An 18,311-nucleotide genomic window follows, 5' to 3' on the forward strand; every position below is an offset into this window, starting at 1 on the left:
GTCCGTAAATCGACTATGATGCACATTGGGCGCGGCCTCCCGGCTATGGTGCCGACCGCACTCCCAGTTAGTACCACCCTTCGTTACTTGGGTATCGAATTTACGAGCTCCACACACCGCACAGTGGCCCTGGCTTACCGGCGGCTTTTGCAGTCGATTCGGCACCATGTCCGTGGTCAAGTGCACCGTAACTTAAACCAACTCCAACGTGTGTCCTATGTCAACATCTATGTCGCCCCTAAACTGGTACACGTCGCCCAGATCCTCCCAATGCCGTTACTCCTTGGCCGCCGCATCCAATCAGCCTTTGGATATTTCGTGTCAGCAGGGGCACTTTTCAAAGTCCGCTACAACACTCTAACACTGCCTCCTGCAAAAGGTGGCCTCGGACTCATCAACGTGCGGGCACGCTCTTCTGCACTCTTTGTCCACACTCTGTTGCGGCACTGGCAGGGGCCGGTCCCGTCTTTAACACGCAGTCTCTTAGATATCCTCCGACCAGCTTCTCTCGATCCACCGATCAATGTGGCACCTATTTCTCCATTATTGTACTACGTCGCCAATTGTTTCGTAGAACTCAGCTACGTTCGGGCCGATCTTCCAGTCACCCGTCCTCCCCGTACAAAAGATTATTATCGTTTGTTTATGCTGTCCAACCCTTACGACCCCATGGTGCTACAGCATCCTGACATTAACTGGCGCACGGTTTGGGGGTGTGTGCATGCACCCTTTTTATCGTCGTCTGTGTCTGCACTCTGGTATGTTTTAGTCTATGGAAAATTCCCGACTAATAGTCGACTTTATCGCATAGGACTGGCCACCTCCCCACTCTGCCCTGACTGTCAGCTCGAAGACACCGACGAGCACCGTCTTACGTGCCCCCCTGAAACAAAACGTATGGCTCCTCATCCAACGAACCGTGGGCTTTTACCTCCGTGCCCCGCCAACGACGGTAACCCCGGATTTCCTGTTGTTGCCCCAGACATTTCACTACCCTCTTGCTAAGCACCATACCCTAATCTGGTTTCGAGGACAGGCTTTAGAATATCTCTTTCGGAGTGGTCCGCATACAGTCCTTGACTTCTGGTACAAAGTTGTGACCGCGCATAGCACCCTCACCCGAAAACCATCTTACCGACAAACTTTTGCCGGTTATCTCCGCAGCGTCTTCCTTGACCCCCCTCAAAGTTGGGGTGTACCATGCCTACCTGTCACATGATGCAACACCCTTATCCACGTTCTCATGCATCGACCAAACACAAACACAATTTTTTTTTTTTTTTTAATGGAAGAAGACAGAATATGTTATATTTTGTTGTATTTAATGTTTTTCTTTTTTACTATTTTTTTTTTGTTTAACTAACAGTCATTTGTATATTTTTAAATGGTACCTTGAAGAACTCTTGCATAGTGAATATATATGTACTTTTAGTTTGTTCAATACAAATTTTTAAACAAAAACAAAAAAAAAAACAAAAAGGAAAACAGGATATGCTCTAATTTGTAGTATTTCATGTTATTCTAAAAAAAAAAAAAAAAAAAAAAAAAAAAGTTGGTAGAGCACTTGCCCGCGAAAGGCAATGGTCCTGAGTTCGAGTCTCGGTCCGGCACACAGTTTTAATCTCCCAGGAAGTTTCTTAGACGGCCTTGCTAATAGCAGTTATTTGTGGTGTAATCGAACGGAGTTAATAAATAAGGGGGCAGCTCATTAAACGTCAGATGCTGTGGGAACTTTGATAACCACCGTAAGGGTGGAGACCGGTAGAAAGTAGCTCGCGAGATTTTGGAGAGGCCCAATAGCCCTTTCTGAAGTCGGAAAGGGCGAAATTTCGCAGACGGGATGGTTTCAGTGCTGCCTTGGAGCCACGGGAAATAAGCCTTCCTGGCTTGCATTCCTAGAATACTGGAGTGCGCCAGATATCGAAGACAAACGAATCGCAACCCTGCATTAAAACTGTAGACATCCCGTTTACTATAAGGTATAATTAAGGTATTCAAGACAGAAAAGAGGATCTGGCTCCCACCAAGTAATCTAGAGAGATTATTTACTTTTTCAAGAGGCTGTTACTGTGGAAATGATGTTAAAAGTTAAAGGAGCATCGAGGGAGGTACTGGTGATACCTGATTTGCTGGTATACATACACATTGTGCGAGCCAGTCTGGAGACGAAGCTATTGGAAAACATCACTTCTTCCTGGGCCCTTCTGAGTAGCGTACGAACAAACCTTCTACATTAACACTCATGAAATGGCGGATATGTTTGAGGATAGTGATGCACAACATTGGCGAGATACTTGCCTTGGTGCATTGGCGTTGGTTTTTACCCCTTCAGGTCAGTTCGTGACATAGCTGTTTTAGTGTAAATGATTAGGTAAGATATGCACTTATGTTCAGGAAAAACAGAACACCCTGAATACTAGAGATAGGACGTTTACATTCAAAGGATATGTTTATTAGTATATTGTGCAGAAGTCGGTTCAAGAAGTGTCTTGTTGCCTAGTAGGCACTGGGTCCGCCATGGGCCCTGGTAACTTGTTCCATGTGTGGTGGCATCGATGCGTATAAGGCGCGAATGGCTTCCTGTGGTATAGCCATCCATGCTGCTGCATTCACCTGGTTACAGAGTTCAGCTGTGATGGCTGGCATTGGGTCACAGCACTGCACCCATTGTTTCACAACATCCCACACATTTTCGATTTGCGACAGATCTGTTAACATGGCAGGCCAGGGCACAAGGCTGACATCCCGTGACACCAATAAGGCACGTGTTCGTGCAGCAACATGTGGTTACCTGCCCTGGCCACTAACGTAATTTCAGGCAGTGTCCTTTCCTCACCTGTTGTCACTGTTCAACACGGTATGTAATTTTGATAGCTTAATACATATACATATTTGAGGGGGTTGGGTTGTTTGGGGGAAGAGACCAAACAGCGAGGTCATCGGTCTCATCGGATAAGGGAAGGATGGTGAAGGAAGTCGGCCGCGCCCTTTCAAAGAAGCCATCCCAGCATTTGCCTGGAGCGATTTAGGGAAATCACGGAAAACCTAAATCAGGATGGCCGGACGCGGGATTGAACCGTCGTCCTCCCGAATGCGAGTCCAGTGTGCTACCACTGCGCCACCACGCTCGGTACATATTTGATGATGGATAATTACGTCCGTAACATTTTGGTGTTTGAGTTCTCATGTACCGATTGGTGGCAAGCAAGTCGCTTTGTCGGTCGGTCCGTGGCTGTCCCTTGGTTGGGTTACCGACGGATCAAATGTAGTTGGACTCACCACCTGTCTCACCTAAATGAACGAGGGGAGACCGACCCCCTGGAGGCTTCTGAGTGCCGTTGTTTTTACTGTTTTTCTCACGGGTGGTTAATTGTCTGTTTATACTCTATCATAGCCAATGATTTAAAAAATTCTTGGTTTTACTGTGTTTTATGTAAATCAAAGGCCTTCAGCCACGTATAAGTAAGTTTGAATTCCGGCAGGTGGATCAGGTGGATATCTGCTGAAAGGTTATTGTCATTGTATTGTCTTTTTTTTGGGGGGGGGGGGGCGCTTTCAGCCACTTAAAACTTAAGGCTTATGGTTATACTTTTTTGGAATTTGGGAAAATCAATTGTGGGCCTCAGCCGCTTAAAACCTTATTCTTAAAATTACCCTTTAAGCAAAAACATTGCGGCCTTCTGCCTTTGAAAGGTTATGATAATTTATTTTAAAATCTTGAAAATTTTATTGTGGGCCTCCAGCCGTTTGTATTGCATCTTTTTTTGTATTTGTCTATCCACTTTTGCCATGAGGCTTCCAGCCTAGCTGTGATTTATATATATATATATATATATATATATATATATATATATATATATATATATATATAATTTGTAATTTTAACTGTGTATCTTCAGTCACTTGAAATTTACCTTGTTGATTTTTAAGATGTCTTGTTTGGAGGCCTTCAGCCTGAAAGAGTTGGAGTCTGAAACTGGTAGTTGTAAAAGTTCCGTTATGTGACGCTTTGGTTTAAAGATGTTATTAAATTACAAAACTGACCAACACATTATTTGGCCCTTTACACAAGCCTAATCACCGCTTCTGCCCAGCGGGTTTAGCGGGCGTATCAGTTATCAAGATATAAGTGAGTTTCAACATGGTATTATAGTCGGCGCACAAGCGATGGGACGCAGCATCTCCGAGGTAGTGACGACGTGGGGATTTTCAGGTATGACCATGTCATGAGTGTACCGTGAATATCAGGAATCTGGTAAAACATCAAATCTCCGATATCGCTGCGAACGGAAAAATATCCTGCAAGAACGGGAACAACGACGGATGAAGAGAATCATTCAACGTGACAGAAGTGCAACACTTCCGCAAATTGCTGCAGATTTCAGTGCTGAGCCATCAACAAATGTCAGCGTGAAAACCATTCAACGAAACATCATCGATATGGGCTTCCGGAGCCGAAGGCCCGCTCGTGTACCCTTGATGACTGCGCAACACAAAGCTTCACACCTCGCCTGGGTCCATCAACACCATCATTGGACTGTTGATGACTGGAAACATGTTGCCTGGTCGGTCGAGTCTCGTTTCAAATTATATCGAGCGAATGGACGCTTACGGGTATGGAGACAACCTCATGAATCCATGGACCCTGCATGTCAGCAGGGGACTGTTCAAACTGATAGAGGCTCTGTGATGGTGTGGGAGGCGTGCAGTTGGAGTGATATGGGGCCACTGGTACGTCTAGATACGACTCTGACAAGTGACACGTACGTGAGCATCCTGTCTGGTCACCTGCATCCATTCATGTCTATTGTGCGTTCCGACGGTCTTGGGCAATTCCAGCAGGCCAATGCTACAACCCATAAGTCCAGAACTGCTACAGAGGGGCTCCAGGAACGCTCTTATGAGTTTAAACACTTCCGCTGGCCACCAAACTCCCCAGAAGTGAACATTATTGAGCATATCTGGGATGCCTTGCAACGTGCTGTTCAAATGAGATCTCGACCCCTTCGTACTCTTACGGATTTATGGAGAGCCCTGCAGGATTCACGGTGTCGATTTCCTCCAGCACTACTTCAGACACTAGTGAGTCCATGCCACGTCGTGCTGTGGCACGTCTGCGTGTTCGCGAGGGTACTACCCGATATCAGGCAGGTGAACCAGTTTCTTTGGATCTTCAGTGTATGTAAGGGCAACGGCCTTGCCGCAGTGGATACACCGGTTCCCGTCAGATCACCGAAGTTAAGTGCTGACGGGCGTGGCCGGCACTTGGATGGGTGACCATCTGGGCCACCATGAGCTGTTGCCATTTTTCGGAGTGCATTCAGCCTCATGATCCCAACTGCGGAGCTACTCGACAGAATAGTAGCGGCTCCGGTCACAGAAAACCATCATAACGACCGGGAGAGCGGTGTGCTGACCACATGCTACTCTCATCCTCACCCTCACCTGAGGATGACACGGCGGTCGGATGGTCCCGATGGGCCGCTTGTGGCCTGAAGACGAAGGCTTTCAGTGTATGTAATCATTTAAACTTCGTTCTATTTTAGGACACGAAGGTAAAGTTTGCCAAGAAATCAACGCTAGCGTCTGGTGATGGGCTAAGGTACGAAACTAGAGAAGGTACAAAAAAGTTATTTCTAAAAAACTTGTGGCTGGCTGCAGAATTTCTACATTGTTGTAAATGTGGGAATGACTACTGTAATAAAATCCAGCCTTATCTTGAGTTAAGGGTATACGGAACGCCCTAAGCTTACAATGTTAAATTGAGCTAAAAGTTAGGAACATTTTCTCATTTGTTATTCGGACGATACTCTTGATTTTTTCACAGAACGCAGAGATATGTTCTGCTTTTATGCTGAATTATTAATTTTGAAGAAATAATGTATAGTTTTTCAGATATTTAATTTTTTGTAAATGTTAAAAAAAGTTATACATTTTAACAAGTATTTTAAAAATTACATCCATTAATACAAAATAATTCCACATATCTTTTAATTCAGATATATTAGAAGGTCTTAAGGAACAACTACGGAAAATTTCATCTTTTTACTATAAATAGGCCCTGAGAAAATGTACCTTATACACAAAAAAACTAAAGTTACGGGAAATTAGCTTCAAAGTTTTTACTTCAGTACAAGCCTGCTCCATAGCTTGTATCATCAGAATCGTCCAACAGCTTCCTCTTGATGGCTCTGCTATGCTGTCTAGCCATCTTTGAATATATTTTTATGGCATTTTCTGAAGACCTGAGCCGTTCCTTGTCCAAACAAAGCATAGCTGCGGCAGTTCGTAGTCCTACACAGAGCCCCAACTTCTGCAGAACTTTGCACTTTGTTATATTGCCCTGATTTAGTGATGAAACAGCATCATAAACGCCAAAGTGAAGTGTGTTTATAGCCACAAAAACAGTTTTAGTTAGTCTATTCCATATCACATGGTTCACACACTCATTTAAATTTTGAGTCCGGCCATGAAGACATTTCTTTAGTAGACTAATATCTGCGAGGTCTCGGAATGTTGGTTTTATTTCATCCATTATGGCAGGTGGCAGGTGATGAGGGTGATTGTATTGTTTCTTAGTTACCTTGCCTCTGTTGTACTTGCACCAACTATCGTCTCCTTTTGGACATAGCCCGTGTTGAGGATTCTCATTGTTTGAAGCTGTATGAGAAAACAGAGCCCAGACTGCTCTTCTCATTAATTCTGCATCTGCTGTATTCTGTCTTATTGCTAGACCATAGCACTTCTGAATATGATCTATAGTAGCATCTGTCAGTCTATTTTTCCCATCTAAAGTTTTTCCATCGATCAATTTCTTGCCTTTCATGCTAGCCTTGAGCCGTCGAAGTCTTGATCCCATCCTTTTCTGAACATGGCCAACACACTCCAGTTTGAAAAGTTTCACATCGTTACCATAGGGTCTCAGTTCCTCAATTTCTTTGAAAGCCTTTGAGTCACCATCTCCAAGATAATTTATGTATCTAACGTTGTACCATTTTACTGAGCGTTGACAAATACTTCTTACACCAGCAACTTCCATACCACCACTTGACCCATAGTAATTTGCCATGCACTCCTCTTCATGTCCAGTTTTCATTTTCTCCTTTCATCTGCAATGCTTGGAAAGTATTGCCACATCAACTACCTTACCAGTGTCCACACTTGTAGCTGTTACTACACCATTCAGAGATGTGTGGCCTCTCTTCTGCCAGCTTCCATCAAAAGCTATGGACAAGTCTCTGCTATTAATATTTTCAACAACTGCTTCCTCAACAGCATCTTTCATGTTTTCCTGTGCCACATCTTCTACAGCAGAGCCTATTGCAATTATGTGTTTGTTAAATTTTGAAGGTGGAGGAGGGAGGTTCATCACACCACACAACATGGCACCTGCAGCCCTGCCCTTTCCTATACACCGTAATCCATAAACCAGTCTAATGTTTATATCGTATAGTTGGAAATGGCTCTAAGCACTATGGGACTTAACATCTGTGGTCATCAGTCCCCTAGAACTTAGAACTACTTAAACCTAACTAACCTAAGGACATCACACACATCCATGCCCGAGGCAGGATTCGAACCTGCGACCGCAGCCGTCACGCGGTGCCAGACTGAAGCGTCTAGAACCGCACGGCCACACCGGCCGGCCTATCGTATAGTTTACCTGTATCTGCAGTAACATGTGAGGAATTGAAGAAAGTAACACTGTGTTTGCAATAACTGCACATCAACTCTAATTCACAAGCAAGTCCTACATGTAAGTTTGTTTTCAATGAAACACCACATTTTCCACATTGTTTGCAGCACACATTGTTCTCCAAAACGTCTGATAAAAAAGAGACGTTAATTACCTCATATTTTGTAGTCCCAGCATTTAGTTTCTTGTATTCTTCTTCAATTCCAGCTAGTTTTCTTCTTGAAGCACTTTCCGGTGTAGTGGCAGCAGCATCACTCAATGTATCACTACCAGTGTTGAGATTAGTCGCTACTGGGACATCAGATACTGATGAAGATGAATCAGACGAATTTTTAGTACTCTTTACTTTCTTGCGCCAATGTACACGCATTCTAAATGCCTTCAGACTAGGTCTTGGCATGCTGAAGGAAAGAAAACTCAATGACTTCTCCACATACGACTTTCACAATAATGACATGGATGTACCCACAAAGGAAACAATACAAATGGTGCGGAATCTATTGTCAACTGTCTAGCAGTGTAGCCAACAGAAAAGCTAACTCTTCTGCTCAATTATATCTCTGGCAAGGCTGTCTATATCAGGTATATTTCGCGTCTCATATACAAGGTGCGGAACATCGTGTGTCGAAATTATTTAAAATAGTTCTATTTACGTCATCCAAATATTTTATACACGGGATTAAACGGGAGAGTCTAAATTTTTCGAAAATGCATTTACCCAAAAATCGATGTTTTCATCGAAAAACTCATTCCGTATACCCTTAAGTTGGTATACAGGGTGTTACAAAAAGGTACGGCCAAACTTTCAGGAAACATTCCTCACACACAAAGAAAGAAATGTTATGTGGACATGCGTCCGGAAACGCTTACTTTCCATGTTAGAGCTCATTTTATTACTTCTCTTCAAATCACATTAATCATGGAATGGAAACACACAGCAACAGAACGTACCAGCGTGACTTCAAACACTTTGTTACAGGAAATGTTCAAAATGTCCTCCGTTAGCGAGGATACATGCATCCACCCTCCGTCGCATGGAATCACTGATGCGCTGATGCAGCCCTGGAGAATGGCGTATTGTATCACAGCCGTCCACAATACGAGCACGAAGAGTCTCTACATCTGGTACCGGGGTTGCGTAGACAAGAGCTTTCAAATGCCCCCATAAATGAAAGTCAAGACGGTTAAGGTCAGGAGAGCGTGGAGGCCATGTAATTGATCCGCTTCTATCAATCCATCGGTCACCGAATCTGTTGTTTAGAAGCGTACGAACACTTCGACTGAAATGTGCAGGAGCTCCATCGTGCATGAACCACATGTTGTAAAGGCACATGTTCTAGCAGCACAGGTAGAGTATCCCGTATGAAATCATGATAACGTGCTCCATTGAGCGTAGGTGGAAGAAAATACTGACGAAAGTAAAATGAGCTCTAACATGGAAATTAAGCGTTTCCGGACACATGTCCACATAAAATATGTTCTGTATTTGCGTGTGAGGAATGTTTCCAGAAAGTTTGGCCGTACCTTTTTGTAACACCCTATGTTCCGAGTTTGGACCGTTTGGTGACGTTGAAAATCGACCCTGCGGATGTTGTTGGACATTCTGTACGCAGAATATTGGGTGTAATAGTTGACTGACAGAGCCGAAAGGTGAAAGTAGAGGTTGCGAACAATTATGATGGAGCATTACGAAGCAAATGTCACGGAATCTGGACGCACTAGCACACTAGCTACAGCATTTCCATGCCTCATTCAGCTTGAGCCATCACTGTGGTTGCCCAGATACCTGTCTCCGAGGCGAGGTGACAGTTTGCGAGCGTGTGCCAGGACGGGGCTCCGGCAGGGCTTCCCGGCAGCCGCTTTCGAGATCTCCAGATAGCGGAGGCTGCCGGGCCGGTGAAAGCCGCAGTCCTTGGCCTTGGCGGGGCTCGCTCCGCTGCCGCTGCCGCCGAGCGAAGGGAAAGCTCGCGGGCGAGCGGGCGACGGGAGAACCAGTGGGGCGCTGTGTCTGCTCTGATGGACCAGCGGGGCGCTGAAAGCGCCGCCCAGTACCTTGTACAGCGCCTGCACTGGGCCCCGCAAAATCGAAACCCTTCAATTCGCTGCAACCGAAGCCCTCTCATTTGAGTCCTGCTACTCGCTAGTGGAAAACAGACCCCAAGATGCTTTTTGTGGATGATGCCTTGGCCCATATCATTAACGTCCATATGCAGCATGATTCTGGAACATATACAGGGTGGTACAAAAAGGTACGGCCAAGCTTTCAGGAAACATTCTTCGCACACAAATAAAGAAAAGATGTTATGTGGACATGTGTCCGGAAACGCTTAATTTCCATGTTAGAGCTCATTTTAGTTTCGTCAGTATGTACTATACTTCCTCGATTCACCGCCAGTTGGCCCAATTGAAGGAAGGTAATGTTGACTTCGGTGCTTGTGTTGACATACGACTCATTGCTCTACAGTACTAGCATCAAGCACATCAGTACGTAGCATCAACAGGTTAGTGTTCATCACGAACGTGGTTTTGCAGTCAGTGCAATGTTTACAAATGCGGAGTTGGCAGATGTCCATTTGATGAATGGATTAGCACGGGAAAATAGCCGTGGCGCGGTACGTTTGTATTGAGACAGATTTCCAGAACGGAGGTGTCCCGACAGGAAGACGTTCGAAGCAATTGATCGGCGTCTTAGGGAGCACGGAACATTCCAGCCTATGACTCGCGACTGGGGAAGACCTAGAGCGACGAGGAAACCTGCAATGGACGAGGCAATTCTTCGTGCAGCTGACGATAACCCTAATGTCAGCGTCAGAGAAGTTGCTGCTGTACAAGCTAACGTTGACCACGTCACTGTATGGAGAGTGCTACGGGAGAACCAGTTGTTTCCGTACCATGTACAGCCTGTGCAGGCACTATCAGCAGCTGATTGGCCTCCACGGGTACACTTCTGCCAATGGTTCATCCAACATGTGTCAATCCTCATTTCAGTGCAAATGTTCTCTTAACGGATGAGGCTTCATTCCAACGTGATCAAATTATAAATTTTCACAATCAACATGTGTGGGCTGACGAGAATCCGCACGCAATTGTGCAATCACGTCATCAACACAGATTTTCTGTGAACGTTTGGGCAGGCATTGTTGGTGATGTCTTGATTGGGCCCCATGTTCTTCCACCTACGCTCAATGGAGCACGTTATCATGATTTCATACGGGATACTCTACCTGTGCTGCTAGAACATGTGCCTTTACAAGTACGACACAACATGTGGTTCATGCACAATGGAGCTCCTGCGCATTTCAGTCGAAGTGTTCGTACGCTTCTCAATAACAGATTCGGTGACCGATGGATTGGTAGAGGCGGACCAATTCCATGACCTCCACGCTCTCCTGACCTCAACCGTCTTGACTTTCATTTATGGGGGCATTTGAAAGCTCTTGTCTACGCAATCCCGGTACCAAAGGCAGAGACTCTTCGTGCTCGTATTGTGGACGGTTGTGATACAATACGCCATTCTCCAGGGCTGCATCAGCGCATCAGGGATTCCATGCGACGGAGGGTGGATGCATGTATCCTCGCTAACGGAGGACATTTTGAACATTTGCTGTGACAAAGTGTTTGAAGTCACGCTGGCACGTTCTGTTGCTGTGTGTTTCCATACCATGATTAATGTGATTTGAAAAGAAGTAATAAAATGAGCTCTAACATGGAAAGTAAGCGTTTCCGGACACAAGTCCACATAACATATTTTCTTTCTTTGTGTGTGAGGAATGTTTCCTGAAAGTTTGGCCGTACCTTTTTGTAACACCCTGTATTGTATTCGAACATTATGGCTTACCTCGAAGAAAACGATTGACACACAATCAACACGGATTTAGAAAACATCGTTCTTGTAAATATAAATGCCGTGTGACTAGGGCCTCGCGTCGGGTAGACAGTGCGTCTGGTGCAAGTCTTTCGATCTGACGCCACTTCGCCGACTTGCGCGTCGATGGGGGTGAAATGATGATGATTAGGACAACACAACACCCAGAGCCTGAGCGGAGAAAAACTCCGACCCAGCCGGGAATCGGATCCGGGCCCTTAGGACTGACATTCTGTCACGCGATCACTCAGCTACCGGAGGCGGACATCGTTCTTGCGAAACACAACTAACTCTTTACTCGCACGAGTTGTTGAGTGCTATTGACAAGTGATTACAAATTGATCCCGTATTTCTGGATTTTCGGAAGGCTTTTGACACTGTACCACACAAGCGGCTCGTAGTGAGATTGCGTGCTTATGGAATATCGTCTCAGTTATGTGACTGGATTCGTGTCAGAGAGGTCACAGTTCGTAGTAACTGACGGAAAGTCGTCGAGTAAAACAGAAGTGATTTCTGGCGTTCCCAAAGGTAGTATTATAATAGGCCCTTTGCTTTTCGTTATCTATATAAACGATTTGGGAGACAATCTGAGCAGCCGTCTTCGGTCGTTTGCATATGACGCTGTCGTTTATCGACTAATGGACTAATAGTCATCAGAAGATCAAAACAAACTGCAAAACGATTTAGAAGAAATATCGGACTGTTGCGAAAAGTGGCAGTTGACCCTAAACAACGAAAAGTGTGAGGTCATCCACATGAGTGCTAAAAGGAACTCGTTAAAATTCGGTTACATGATAAATCAGTGTAATCTAAAAGCCGTAAATTCAACTAAATACCTAGGTATTACAATTACGAACAACTTAAATTGGAAGGAACACAATAAAATGTTGCGGGGAAGGCTAACCGAAGACTGTGTTTTATTGGCAAGACACTTAGAAAATGCAACAGACCTACTAAGAAGACTGCCTTCACTACGCTTGTCCGTCCTCTTTTAGAATACTGCTGCGCGGTGTAGGATCCTTACCAAATAGGACTGACGGAGTACATCGAAAAAGTTCAAAGAAGGGCAGCACGTTTTGTATTATCACGAAATATGGGAGAGTGTCACTGAAATGATACACGATTGCCGGCCGGTGTGACCGAGCGGTTCTAGGCCCGTCAGTCTGGAACCACGCGACCGCTGCGGTCGCAAGTTCGAATCCTGCCTCGGGCATGGATGTGTGTGATGTCCTGAGGTTAGTTAGGTTTTAGTAGTTCTAAGTTCTAGGGGACTGATGACCTCAGATGTTAAGTCCCATAGTGCTCTGAGCCATTTTAACCATTTGATACACGATTGTGGGTGGAATCTTCTCACGAAATTTCAATCATCAACTTCCTACTCCGAATGCGAAAGTATTTTGTTGACGCCGACCTTCATAGGGAGAAACGATCACCATAATAAAGTAAGGGAAATAAGATCTCGCACGGAAAGATACAGGTGTTCGTTTTTTCCGCGCGGTATACAAGATGGGAATAATAGAGAATTGTGAATGTGGTTCGATGAACCCTCTGCCAGGCACTTATATGTGATGTGCAGAGTATCCATGTTGATGTAGATGCCGTTTTACTATCGTGAACATTGTAGTAAGGTAGAGGTAATCTGCAGACGACTGAAGCGTTGTGAAGGGATTGGCATTTGGCCATCGTAAAACATGAAAAATGCAGCATACTTTAGAATTCTGCGTAACTAGCGCGGAATTTACATCCTCATCTACGTCTACGTCCCACTCTAGAGACCACTGTGAAGCGTACTTTCCATAGTACCCTTTATTAGGACTTATGTCATTAAATTTAAGTGAGGAGCGAGGAATGACATTGCGTGATGTAATCAATCTAGTTTTCTCCTCACGATACCTACGGCAGCTACACAAAGGGGGTTAACCAACTTTGATTCCATCAGGAACCATTATGCACAGCGATCGTATACTATAAGAAAGAAGAGACACACAGCAATCAGTCGCAATACCGTTAGATTTTGTTATTCTTGCAAATTTATATTTCGGCAATAAACATCCATCTCCAGTGCATTTTCATTATATTTTAACGGACTCTCGGCAGTTCATGTCACCACAAGTTACTATAGGTATATAGGCAGAAGGACACTCACCTTCTGCCTATAAACCTGTAAGAACATATGGTGACATGAACTGCCGCGAGTCTCTTGAAATATAACGAAAATGTACTGAAGATGGCTATTTATAGCCGAAATCTAGATTTGCAAGAATAATAAAATCTAATGTGATTGCGACTGACTGCTGTATGTCTCTCCTTCCACTTAGGGGATTGTAGTAATTTCTTACATTCCTTATTTAAAGCTGGTTCTTGAAACTTTGTAATTAAGCTTTCTAGTGATAGTTTTTGTGTGTCTTCAAGTATCGGCCGGCTCAGTTTTTTCAGTATCTCCGTAACAATCTCCCATGCGTCAAACAAGCATATTACTGTAATTCTTCATGCTTTCCCGACGATCTGTTGACATCTTGGATATTCGGGAATCCAGCCGGATGTTCGCTTCGTTCTCGCACGATATTTCAACAGCGTGCCTCGCTTTCTTCTTCAGGTGCTATCTGAGTCTGGTCGTTGGGTAATAATAAAGGTGGGAGCCCCTCCACGCTCGCACAAGCATGGTGACCAACCCAAAAGGTCTACTGTCACCTCTACATTGTTACTAACATTGGCCCTCTCTGGTCGCCGGTGCTCCGACCGCCGTCCGCGCCCGGCCTGGCCGTCTTCTGAAGTCGCGTTCATGATCTGGGGTGTGTCAAATCTGGTCTCTAATGTCCGACACCTTGTCTCGCGGCTGTTCTCTCGGTCTCCACTTCTATTTCTTGTAGAATCCCGGAGTGTCCTGCGTTGAGTTTTCACAAGCTCAAGCGCTGGATTCCAGGTAGTGCTGATTTGGTATCCCGAGTCACAGTTGATTAGATTGTCTGTAACCTTAATCTCAATGGCTTCTTTAATGACACTGTCCCAAAATCTTGAGGTCTGTGTCACAATCTTGGTGTCATTGTAATCCATTGAATGACCAAGTTTCAGACAATGCTCTGCTATGGCTGATTTAGTTGCCTGTTTGAGTCTGGTGTGTCTCTGGTGTTCTTTACACCTGATGTCCACAGTTCTGGTGGTCTAGCTGTAAGTAGGCTGTTTATGTTTTCTCTATGTAAGTAGGCTGTTTAGGTTTTTTATTGGTAACGCCACCTCTGTATGACAATCACTGGCTGTGCTGTGGGCAGTCTGTGTCTGCTTTGCATTGTTGTCTGCCATTGTAGTGTTGGGCAGCGGCAGCTGGATGTGAACAGCGCGTAGCGTTGCGCAGTTGGAGGTGAGCCGCCAGCAGTGGTGGATGTGGGGAGAGAGATGGCGGAGGTTTCTAATTTGTCATGAACTGATATATATATTATGACTTGTGATGATATTAAGGTAAATACATTGTTTTCTCTCTATTAATATTTTTCATTTGCTAACTATCCCTATCAGTAGTTAGTGCCTTCAGTAGTTTGAATCTTTTATTTAGCTGGCAGTAGTGGCGCTCGCTGTATTGCAGTAGCTTGAGCAGCGGAGATTTTTGTGAGGTAAGTGATTTGCGAAAGGTATAGTTTAACGTTAGTCAGGGCCATTCTTTAGTAGGGAATTTTGAAAGTCAGATTGCGTTGCGCTAAAAACATTGTGTGTCAGGTTAAGCACAGTCCCGTGTAAAATTGTAAAAACGTCATGTAAGTAGGCTGTTTATGTTTTCTCTATGTAAGTAGGCTGTTTAGGTTTTTTATTGGTAACGCCACCTCTGTATGACAATCACTGGCTGTGCTGTGGGCAGTCTGTGTCTGCTTTGCATTGTTGTCTGCCATTGTAGTGTTGGGCAGCGGCAGCTGGATGTGAACAGCGCGTAGCGTTGCGCAGTTGGAGGTGAGCCGCCAGCAGTGGTGGATGTGGGGAGAGAGATGGCGGAGGTTTCTAATTTGTCATGAACTGATATATATATTATGACTTGTGATGATATTAAGGTAAATACATTGTTTTCTCTCTATTAATATTTTTCATTTGCTAACTATCCCTATCAGTAGTTAGTGCCTTCAGTAGTTTGAATCTTTTATTTAGCTGGCAGTAGTGGCGCTCGCTGTATTGCAGTAGCTTGAGCAGCGAAGATTTTTGTGAGGTAAGTGATTTGTGAAAGGTATAGTTTAATGTTAGTCAGGGCCATTCTTTTGTAGGGAATTTTGAAAGTCAGATTGCGTTGCGCTAACAAAATATTGTGTGTCAGTTTAAGCACAGTCTCGTGTAGAATTGTTCAAAGGGGACGTTTCATAGCCAAAGTATGATATCCCACACTGGCATGGTATGTTGTAAATACCTGGCTTGAATAGCCTCAGGTCGTCTTTTACATTCCCCAGCATAGCCCCAATTTTGGTGGGTGGGTAAAATATGCTCTTGATGTCATATTTCGGGAGAATCCGGCTGATTTTGGCAGAGATAGGTCCGGCGTATGGCAGGTATGCCATCTTCTTTGCCCCTTCTGGTTCTTCTACAAGAAATAGAAGTGGAGACCGAGAGTACACCCGTGAGACAAGGTGTCGGACATTAGAGATCAGATTTGACACACCCCAGATCAGAACTCGACTTCAGAAGACGGCCAGGCCGGGCGCGGACGGCGGCCGGAACACCGGCGACCGGAGAGAGACAATGAAGCCGCGTCTGGCGGGCGCGGACCGCAGAAGGAACTCACGACACGGCGCGGATCCATTATGGAGTGCCCAGCACGAAACAGAAGTGGAAATCATACTAACAGTCATGAGACAACATCTCAGATCGGGTCTGACATACCTCAGATGACGTCCACAACCGTTGGGGACGGCCAGAACGGGCGCGGACGGCAGTCGGAACATCCGCCACTGGAGCTCGCTCTTTACCTAACGAACCTGCCCTGGTTCGTTGTGGATGCAGGCTAAGCACTTGGTGCTACTCCTGCTAGTACTTTGGGTTAGAGATTTTTTTTGCCTGTCTTAATGGTCTGTCCATGCTGGACGCTCTTGGCGTCCTGAGTGTGTTCCTATGTGTTACTCACGTAACAGGTCAGGCCAACGTGTAGTTGGCCTGTGGTGTATTTGTTGGCCCAGGTCCTTTATGAGCCGGTTATGCGAGGTTTCGGCCTTCGCATAGAACAGCCTGGCTGATTGTTGGAACCTATTTTTGAGGAGCGGAATGCCTGTTTGCTCGTGTAGTTGAGCCGTGGAGTACCGCCTAGGAAGGCGCAGAGCGAGCTTCAGCGCTCGATTCTGCACCCTCTGTAGTGCACCGATGTGTACATCTGCTGCATTTCCCCACACCACTGCCGCGTACTCCAGCACTGGTCTTATAAGTACCAGGTAGAGTGTAATGCCATGGTGTGGGGGAAGGGTCGATGTGGGATTTAACAGAGGGTACAGGACTCTTAGTCGTCCTATAGCTCTGTCCCGGACTTCCTGGACGTGTGGTCGCCATGTGAGCCTTTGATCGAGGGTGACCCCGAGGTATTTTCTGGTCTTGCTCCATGGGATGGGGCCTCCCATAATGATGACCGGTTGGAGATCGGGCGGCAGTGCTCTTCTCGTGAAGATCACTGCCTGGCTCTTTGCTGCATTGTACTTGAGCCGCCACTTTGTCGACCATGCGGCCAGGACGTCACAGCCTATCCGGAGTTGCCTCCTAGTCTCCGCTGCATTCATACTCCGCACGAACAGCGCGGTATCGTCGGCGTATAGTGCCATCTTTACTCGCGCTGTCTGCGGGGCGTCTGCAGTGTAGGCTGTGTACAGTAGAGGGCCTAAAACAGATCCTTGCGGTACTCCTGCTCGGATTTGTCGTCGTGTTGACTTTCCGTCGTCTAACCTGACGTGGAAGGTCCTTGCGTCCAAGTACGATTTGATTAGCACTCCGTGTGACGTCGGTACCCCGTGTACAAAGAGTTTGTACACGAGGCCGTCGTGCCACACGGAGTCGAATGCTCTGGTGACGTCTAGGAATACCGCCCCTAGGTATTCCCTCGTCTCCAGTGCTCGCATGGCTTCCTCGACCAGTCTCATGAGCTGGTGTATTGTGGAGTGGCCGCTGTGGAAACCAAATTGTTCATCTGGGATGACACCTTCCGCTGTGAGTAGTTGTAGGAACCGTTTGGCGTACAGACGCTCGAACACCTTCGAAAGTGACGGGAGTAGACTGATCGGTCTATAGTTGGCGGCATGTCGTGGGTCCTTGTTTGCTTTGGGGAAGGCTACCACTTCTGCGTGTTTCCACTCAGAAGGGTAGTTCCCTGTGCGAAGGACCCAGTTGAATAGCGCTGCTAGTGGCTGGTGAGCCCCTGCAGGTAGGTTCTTAAGTAGCAGGTTGTCTACTCCGTCACTGCCTCCTGCTTTCCTGGTGTTGAGCGTCTGTAGTTCCGCCGCCACTTCCTCTTCCGTGATTGGCTCTATTACATCGCCCTCCTCTCGCGCCGTCAGGAAGACAGGAAGTTGCTCCTCTACTCTACAGATGTGTTCCAAATCGAGGTGGTCTTCGACAGGCGTGAAAGACTCCTCAAAGTGGTCAGCCAGGCTGCTTGCTTTTGCGTCGGGGCTGCAGATGATGTCCTGTCCGACATGTAGCGGGGGGACCCGTTGTCGTCGGCGCAGGAAGGACTTCACCGTGCGCCAGGCGCTGCCGTCCTCTGGGTTTAGTGTATCCACCAGATCGGCCCAGTTTCGG

The 18,311-nt window shown here is 45.9% G+C and overlaps 1 pseudogene; it reads left to right on the plus strand.

The window, feature by feature from the left end:
* The first annotated feature begins 5,187 nt into the window (after positions 1 to 5,187).
* LOC126426636 (5S ribosomal RNA) lies at positions 5,188 to 5,305 on the plus strand (annotated as a pseudogene).
* Positions 5,306 to 18,311: the final 13,006 nt, after the last annotated feature.

Source organism: Schistocerca serialis, chromosome 1 (genome assembly GCF_023864345.2).
Source record: "Schistocerca serialis cubense isolate TAMUIC-IGC-003099 chromosome 1, iqSchSeri2.2, whole genome shotgun sequence".
Taxonomy (NCBI): domain Eukaryota; kingdom Metazoa; phylum Arthropoda; class Insecta; order Orthoptera; family Acrididae; genus Schistocerca; species Schistocerca serialis.